Source organism: Zonotrichia albicollis, chromosome 10 (genome assembly GCF_047830755.1).
Source record: "Zonotrichia albicollis isolate bZonAlb1 chromosome 10, bZonAlb1.hap1, whole genome shotgun sequence".
Classification (NCBI taxonomy): Eukaryota; Metazoa; Chordata; class Aves; order Passeriformes; family Passerellidae; genus Zonotrichia; species Zonotrichia albicollis.
Genome location: NC_133828.1, coordinates 18,397,716 through 18,407,147, shown reverse-complemented (window position 1 = coordinate 18,407,147; position 9,432 = coordinate 18,397,716). Strand labels below are relative to the sequence as shown.

The 9,432-nt window shown below is 39.4% G+C and overlaps 1 long non-coding RNA gene across 1 annotated transcript; it reads left to right on the top strand.

Annotated features, from left to right (window-relative positions):
* The first annotated feature begins 342 nt into the window (after nucleotides 1–342).
* On the top strand, nucleotides 343–7,632 carry LOC141730517 (uncharacterized). The gene is made up of 3 exons (XR_012582044.1): nucleotides 343–629; nucleotides 3,016–3,266; nucleotides 7,400–7,632. It is a non-coding gene; the product is annotated as an uncharacterized LOC141730517 (long non-coding RNA).
* Nucleotides 7,633–9,432: the final 1,800 nt, after the last annotated feature.

Below are 9,432 nucleotides of genomic sequence, written 5' to 3'. Positions count from 1 at the left end.
TACACATTCTGATAACTTTGCCTTTGCCAAGGAACTTGGATTTTACAGGCAGGAAGATCTGACCTCATTTTAGAACAAAGAGAACATATTTTAGCAGATGTTAAGTTAACTTGATTGTCAACTAATAACATGGAAGTTGGTGTAATCCTAGTTACATACAGCACATGATGTTGAATATAAAGTAACTAAGCATTTTTCAGTATTGATTTCAATACCATGGTAATTAAGAACAGGTGCATATAAATTAGATGTGAGGCACTCTAATTGTTACTAATGAAATCCTTTACAATAACTTTACATAATGAAATGCATAATTAAATATTAATGACCAAGATCATTAGTGGCAATTTTATTCCACTTACACATGATTTTGGCCTTAGGTGAAGCCTAATGTTTTAGTAAAGCTGTCATTCATGCTGCTGCTCCTCTGTTTGCTTTACTACTACATCATATTCTAGCCTTGAAAACCTCCTGGATATTGATTTCTTTTATGGATTTAAAGGAACACTGCTTCAGAGTGACAACATCGATGGCAAACCTAACGAATTACCCCAGGTATTATGATCAACCAGGAAATTTTGTGGCCAAGTATCTCTAGAGAGCATTCAGCAGGAAATCCAGCCAACCAGGTAAGTCTGCATGTTTTAAAATACACTTTGATTTCCTCTAGTGGCTTGAGGTAACACCTGATAGTTCTCAGCTTTGTTTTCAAGTGACTGTTGTCACTGCATTCAGCACTGCACACCCTTTTCCCTTTGGTGCCAGCCCCTAAGGAAGACATTGATGAAACAGCTGTTTTTCTACAGCTGCAGTCTTATCCTTCAAGCTGAAGCCTAGCCTAGCCCTGTGTTTTTATTGCTTCAATATAGGATGGTTTGGGAATAAACTGCACAAGACTTTGCCAGGATGCTGCACTAGATCTGGCACAGAAATTCCTAGAATTTGGCTAAACAGCAGAGACTCTCAACCTACTTCTGTGTGATAATTCCTGCCCAACTGAAGAGTGATAGTTCAAGTTCACTTGAGCAGCTGCACTTACATTTAAGTAGCTGAGGAGGTTGGGGTCACAGTAACATTTCTACTTGATTACTGGTTCAAAATCTTTGCTCCAAGAAATGCCAATTGCACAGTGAAAAGCAGGAAATATTCCTAGAACTGTGTTTGTCCAAGCTTTGTAATAGGGAGTTGCCTTTAATGGCTGCAATTCCAAGGAGCTACTTACAATGTGCTTACTACCTGTAAAAATTCAGTAATATCTTTTTAAAAGGTCCCATTTTATATGCTTTGCTTGTTCTACAATTGTTTACAATATTAAAAGGTTGAGTTTAAAATATTAAAGCTTACTTCTTCTACAATCAGTATAAAAATTAGAAATAGAAGAATTTCCAAAGGCTTGAGTATAAGCAATCTAAAGCTCAGTAGCTGTGGAATGGGTAAAATGGGACAGGGCATTCACCAAATTTCCAGTGTTTCTTTCTATAATGTGATCAGAATATGCTTGTTCTTACCAGATTCTTGCTTAACTATTTTTGCTAAAAATGCTTAAAAAAGATGAATCAAACAGCGTTTTTCACGTACTCTTCTTGAAGTGCTACATAAACTGTCTTCTCTCTTTGTCAATAAATCAGTCAGAATATATTGATTTTTTTACCCCGGTGCTCTTGCATAATCTCTATTTATTTCATGAAATGAAACACACTTTGTTTTCATTGTATTGCATTTCTACTATGGCTTTCCCCCATTATTTTCTCTTTCCATACAATCTTCCTATCTGCCCTGAGATGCAGTTTGCAAAACCACAGCCAGAAATGCAAAAATTTATAAATTGAAGCAACTGGGAAAATAAAATGGCAGGTGAAATTGAATAGAAATTAATTAAACAAGTGATGCACAGCAATCATGCATGGAATGATGACTTCCAAGCTGAACATTATGACTCAGAAATCTTGGTGTTGTGACAGTTATGTGAAAAAGACAACTTTTTGCTCAGTGACAGTCAGAAAGGCAAAGGGAATGAAGCACCCTTCTAGTGCCTGCATTTCAAAACAGAGAACTCTAAAAGTGGGAAGCAGTTGTACATATACATAAACTCTGCCTATTCCTACATTCTTCCCTTGGCATTACAGATGAAAGAGAAAAATCACCTTTGGGGTGATCCAGCCCAGGTGTGCTGCATTCCTGCTTTAAGCAACACATTGAGAGATGATATTTGTGTGTGGGTAATGTAAAGACCAGTAATAAAACTATGATGGAAATTCTTGCTTAGTTACCAATAAATTGGGGTTTGGAGTGCCTGTATCCAGTGCTCACCTGACTTGCTCTGGCTTCAGCCTGGCTGAGCTGTGTGTGTGACCAGGATCAATATATTCCCTGCTGTCCTTTCCTAGGAAAGAAATTGAGAATTGCCAGAGAGCTTCCACTCCTTAAGAAAGCTAATCTGTGTGAGACTAAAGCATGAAGAACGCAAATTGCAGTTTTGTGTTGCTGGCTTGCTACAGACAAGGAGACCCTTCACTGTTATTTTTATAATACTAATGTAGTCCCATGCTTACACCTATTCTCATCATGTGTTTGTTTGGCAAAGAGAATGGCTACTTGTTCATAACCATTTACTAAAAAAATTTATATATAAGAAAAGCCTACTAAGTGCAAAAGTAGGGGCAATCCTTCAGGAAGTTCCTAAGGAAAAGACTATGGCAAACTGGGAAAAGATATCACACAAATTGGTGCTGTATTCCTACTTGGTTTCAATGTTCTTGCCTGGACATCTGTTTTTAGCTATTATCAGAGACTTTTGGTCCACTGTCAGTGTGTTCAATCTCATGAGTCTGATCACAGCATCTGTGTTTGTATAGTAACAGCGGCAAGCTACACTTTCAGAGTCCTTTAAGAACCCAAATATCATAAGACACTGTTTTCAGATAAAAGTATTGACATATAATAATAATTTAGATAATAACTATTAGGGCCTCAATTCTATTTCAGCATCTTAATTAACTCAATATTATTTTCCAGAAGAAAGAGATTGGGAATCTGATCACCCTGAGCGCATGCAAATCACCCTCATTTCAGCGGGCGGTTTGAGCAGACAAAGAGTGCAGGAGCTGCCTTGGCAAACTGCAGCAGAGAGCCCATCTGGGAGGGAGTGCCAGCTCCTCCTGCAGGAGAGGATCTCACCCCCTGCCCAGCAGTGGTGCCAGCACAGGCTGCAGTCAGCGCCAGCTTCAGGGACGGCTCTGCTCAGGCAGCCCCCTCTCACCGGGAAGGTGAGAGCCTGGAGTGGGATTGTGGATTCTGCAGGGATTTGGGGCAGGGAATAGGGGCAGGGTTGATGGCAGGGAACTGGCAGCTGTGGCTGCTGAGCCAGTGGCTGGATACAGCTGGAGCTGTCTCAAGGCAAATGGCTTCATTCCTGCTCTAATGGATTGCAATAATCAAGCCTAGAAGTCGTGTGTGTGCATTGCTGTTGCCAAATTAGAGTTTGATAAGAAAGGACAGTTTTCTGGTGCTGCAGGGAGAAGGTGACATTTTAGCAGCCACCACGAAGGATATTAAGATGTAGCAAAAATCTCTAGAGAGGTTTGCAGAGGAGGGCATATGTGGCCCGAAGTTTAGAGTCCGACTAGCTGAGGGCGAAAGGCCAACGCCCCTCTGCAATTCCTGGCCAGCACCCTTCGGCGTCTGATGGCCTCGGGCTGTGCTGGCTGCGGACTGGCGTACACCGCTGGTATTGGAGAGGAACGGAGCTGACCATTTCCCGGGGGTTAAACATCGGTTTATTGAAGGTGTTGCGGGATCCAAACGCGGGGAAACCAACCGGGAAAAAGTTTCTTCATAGGGGGTGAAGACAGGATTATAAAGGAGGGGGGGTGGGTACAGGCGGAACCAATTGGGAAAGGTGAGGGGATGAACTTCACAGAACTGACACTCCATGGAGACCAATAATCAAAAGGTAAAGGAGGTGTCCTGGGACCCCAGCCAACCACCATCTCCAGAGAGGAGAAGGTTCTCGAAACCTGGGAGGAGAAAGGGAGTGATTGACTGGACCCAGGGAGGAAACAACTTTCACTTATAAGGGAAACCAGGGGAGAAGCAATTACATATCGGCAACTATGAATAGCGGTTACTATAGCAACTTAGCTGACAGGCTAGCAGTGGCGGGAAAAACTGGGGGAACGAACCCATTTTACACATAATAGGGGAGAACAATACATAAATTGGGGGAATAACACAAGAAACTTAACAACACACTACAACAGAGGTTCACATATTTCTTATGTGAACAGAGGCCACTGCCTCTGGTATAGTGACTTAACTGTGTTTATGTTAATTTTCTACAACCAGCTTTCTTTTTCTTTTCACATTCAGTCATAGTTTTCAATGGGGTTCTAATAAATTTCAATTTGCCAGTAAATTTTACAATGCTACTCTTTCCTTGTGCTTTGTTGCCCCTGCACTTCTGCCATTTACAGAGCATCATTTCCAACAACAGCTTCATGCAAGTGAATTAGAGAGAGGAAAAGAACTGAACCTCTCTGAACCTCCTGTGTGAAAGACTGGGGGCAACAGCTGCATTTCCCAGTGATTTCTGCTCAAAGATGAAAGATTTGAGCTATTTATTTTTTCCTCTGACTTACAACAGGCTGTGGTTCATCTGCTGGTGAATAGTGTTGGATACAAGAGACATCAAAATAAAAATGATGCAGTACTTTGTTCTCACTGAAAAACTGAGTTTAAAATGATGTTGACTTTTTATGTGTCTTGAAAGTCTGTATACATAGAACACAAATTTAAAGGAATATTACTTCAATATGCTTGTGTAAAGCAGCAAGAGGAAGATACGCTGCATCAGGGTGCCTCCTCTCATATAAAATCCTCAAACTTTAATTTTATTCCGGAAAGAAGGTCCTTCCAGAAGAATTTTCACCAGTAATCCCACTTCAGACCTTCTTGTGCCTCTAGGAGATATAGATTAAAGTTTTAAATCCAAAAGGAAATTAAAATAAAAAGTCCAGCAATTTTGCCTCTGAGAAGAAAAGCAGTGACATGTTTTAAACAAAAATTTATATACCACAGGCAATTTAGTGGGGAAAATCACATTTTAAACTTGAGGAGGAAAAAGCACTTTCAACAATGTCATATGTATCAGTGTGTGTGCACATCTTCAAAGTCAAATCTGCCTAATCTCATAATAAAAGAAGGTTTTAGTCTTATCAGCAAATGGAAAGATGACATTAATAGAGACAATAAAGACAGCATATTCTGATCATGCCTTAGCCACCACAAAGCTGTTAGCTCTGATAATGGAATTTTTAATGTTGATCATTACATAACAATAACATATCTAGATCTGCAGCTTGCTGGTGTTCTGTAACACAAAAAATATTGTACAAACTATTGGTTTATGCAAATTTTCTGTATCTCTGAAGGTCATATTTGTCTCTGATTCTCCCGAGTTACTGATATTCAATACTCCTAAATGATCACACTGGAGTGGTCTTGGATGCCTGCATAGTTCAGTGGCATGAAGTAAAAACAAGGAATACCTTTGGTAACAAACTTTTACATTTGTGTGCTTTTGTATGTGCCTGCATTCTGTTTTTAGCCATATGAAGACAATCTCCTTTAGCTGTCTAAACCAAATGGATGCTAATTATGAGCTGAGGCATTGCTGGAGTAAAATGAACCAAAATATTTTGCTGCTCTCTGACTCATTAAAGCAGCACTTCATGTACTGATTCTGAAAAAATATTTCAGAAATACTGACCTTTATTTAGGAAATAATATACTTCAATGGCAAGAACACTATATCTATTACTATTATTATTATTTACTGTCATAGGAATAAGTAGATTTGGAAAAATCAGTGTCTAGAGCAATTATGCTTTGAAATTAGAAGGGAAAGCAGGTGACATTGTGATGAACATATTGCTGTGATTAATTACCATTCATGGCCAGCCAGATAAACTGCCATTGGCCCTCGGAAATACACACACACTCTATAAGAAAATACTAGTTCTTTTTGTTGTGTAGTTTCTAATAGTTTCTTAAGAAAATAAAATGTTCCTAAAATTCTTCAGAAACTGAGATTTCTCATTTTAGACTAGAAGTGTCCTGAAAAGCAGATTATTATTATTATGGCAAGTGTTTAGAGTCATACTTGCAAAAAATTTGCCATCACACTTCAAAAAAATCAGTAGATTATATGAAGGTTTTGTGTTAGCTATACTGTATTTCTGGAAGTACTTTTGAACTCAATTATGAAACATTGTGAAACTAATTTTAGAGAAGATAAAGCACTGGTGAAAACACAATTATTCTATGGCATTATGGTGCTGTTCAGGAAAGTAAGTATCAGAATCAATATTGTCTTTGCATTTTTGAAAAACATACAAGTAAAAAATATAAACATCTGCTAGTAGCTGATGCAGACTGAAACATGAATTTTCCTGAGCAGAGCAGAGCCTGTAGTGCAATAAGTAAGTTTTCACCAACAGGAAGTTTCTGTCTTTTAAGAGCACCAGGTCAAACTCTTTATTTAGCCTCAGAGGATGGATGCTCTGAGTGCTGCACTGAAACCTTGGCTGCTGCCCTGTCAGGCACAGTCCCAGCACCAGGGACACACAGCCTTTCACAGCTTTCTTATCCTCCCCCAGCTTCACTGCAACGTGAGGGAGCAACGGAGAGCCCTTCAGGATCTGAGAGCACCAGAGACTGATTTCCTGTCCATTACATATGTGTTTTCTAGGAAATGTTGGCCTGCTCCTACTTTCATTGGGCTTTATCTGTAGATTTTCATCTGCAGCACAGAAGTGATTTAACCTGGGCAGTACCAAGCTGAAATGATAATGTTGGAAAGTTAAAAGACCTTTCCACTATGAAGAAGAGCAATGGCTTTCATAGTGACAAATACACCTGCAGGAGTGCAGCCTTGCTCAGAGAGATGGAAAAATGATCACCTCCACTTCCTCTCATTCTGTGTGTCACATCACACCTGTCTGTCACCTTCTGAATTTTTAAAAGATTTTCTTTACTGCATCCTTAGCTCTGGGCGGTGCTATTGATGATGCACTGCCCAGAGTATCTGTATCTGAAGGGTGACTTATACAATGTATGATCCTCATTTTTTAAAAAAAAATTTAAATATCCCCTCTATTTCTTGTAATGGCCTCTTTTTGAACATGTGCCCCTGTGCTGCAGCTCTCTGTCCATCCAGAGCAGACTAAACACAACAATCTCTGCTAGCCTGTGCTAGTTGGTTGAGTTTGCCCAGTTCTCTTTGCAGAACAACAAATGTTCCCTCTTACTATTCTTACTAAAAGGCAGAAACTGCCTTTTAGCTCTGCATTACTTCAACCTGAAGCAGTGACAAAATCATGTTTTCTATCTCCATTTTCAGGTTCAACACTGGCTTCAAAGGGAGGAGTATTTGTTTTCCTCTGATTGGTTAACACCACTTTTCTGGATTGAATTGAGACAGAACAGCAACTCTGTTAGACTCTGGATAAATTGCTTCAGGTAATAAATTTCCTTAAAAAAAATTTAGACAAATACAACAACCTGATCAGTTTGTGTGGTTGGGCACCACATTGACAGCATTTCTACAGACTCTCCCCGCTTTCAGGAAGCCACAGGAACTTGTAAATGATTTTAGAGAGAGAAGGTATTTTAGACAAACAATGAAGATAAAATGTGGAGCTGACAGACAAATAGCAAGATCCTGCCAGATATTATGTCTGTTTGCACGGCTATCTGTTTGAGAAGTAGAAAAATGAGGCTGTCAGTTTTGTTACTGACAACTACATAATTCACCTCCTAAGTAAAGTCAATTTAAGGCATAGCTATGAATGGGGAAAGGCCTAAAGCTAGATTATAGTCTATAAAAGGATTAGAGCCTGATAATTGTATAATGGAGAGTAAGCAGCTACTTCTGTTATCAGGAGTAGCAAGAGGTGCTTAGTAAAGCAGTTATTCAATGTTAATCATGGAGAACCTTTGTGACAGAGCATTGCTTTCCACGGTTTATCCAACCAGAGCCCAAATGTTGTTAAATAATTGTAATGAGTTTGAGAAATATAGGCAGCTTGTCACTGTTTAATTTAAGTCCAGGCTCTGCTGCATAGCTGGAATAATCTTCTCTACTTTTCATAGCCTGCTTTAAAAGAGAAACCTACTATTCCATTTCATAGCTTTCTGGCAGAATTCCACAGTCCTTCACAACAACAGAATGTCAAGGATCTGTATCTCCAGCTCTGAGCTGCATTTCCAGTCCTGAGCTGCGCTTCCTACAAGGCCATGTATTCTGTCATGCTGAAATTCAGAACTGACCCAAGAACCTTTCCAGGATAACTCCTTGTTTGACCTCCAACAAAGGGGCAGCTTGGCTCTGTTATCTGTGAGTGAGTCTTGCCCTGGTGCTGATGGGCAGACACTTGCAGTGCCACATCTCTCTAAATAAAGGATGTGCCATGTCCAGGAGTACAGCAAGCCAAGAGACAAAGAGCAAAGGGAACATGGAGGGGAGCAGAAGTGCTCTGGTCTCAAGGTCTTGCACTTGGGTGAGATCTGAACAAGGACAGGACAGAGAACCCAGGTTGGAAATGGGGATGGAGCAGAGGAGTTTGCAGCTGCTGTGGCATCGCAGCTGCCACTGCCTCAGGATGAGCTGGTAACTTGCACTGAGCATTGCACCTCCTCCTGCCTGCGTGGTCAGACAGAGCTGGAAACAGCTGCCTTCTTACAGGACACAAAATCCAGATTATTATTATTATTATTCTACTAAATAGAAATATTTCTCATTTTAGCTGCAAAGAACTAAGGGGAGATATTTGAAAGCAAATCTAACCAATCCTAGTTGATTTAGATTTACTGTACAAGGATTTACATAATTTTTGAGGAAAAATTACTTTTGAAAGTCATGATTTATGACTCAAAAAATGGAATACAGATTACAATTGCTCAGAGAAGCAATTTGACCATAGGACAGAATTTCAAAAGTGGAATTTTTAATTCAAATTTAAAGAAAGGCGCTCAAAATCAACAGCACAGGATACTATGCATGATTAATATTTACAAAAAATATCATGCCTTTTTTTTTCCAGATTTGAGATTGATCCAATAAGGACAGGATATACTATGAATAGGAATGTGAAATTTAGATCTCAGTCTAAACTAAGATTAGATGTGTTTAGACCTGAGTTTTGACGTGCTCTTTACAGAAATAACACTCAGTTGGAAAGCTGTAATTTGAATGTACCAGATTTTGATGAAATTTTTCATCAGACAAGTTTCTCCATGGCATAAATATTTCAGGACTAAAGGACCTGAGTATGTCTGTATGCAACACACTTCCCAAAATATTTGCAAATTGCATCAGTTCACTAGTTTAAAAAGAGTTTTGTTGTCTTAGAATTTATCATTGGTTTACTCTGG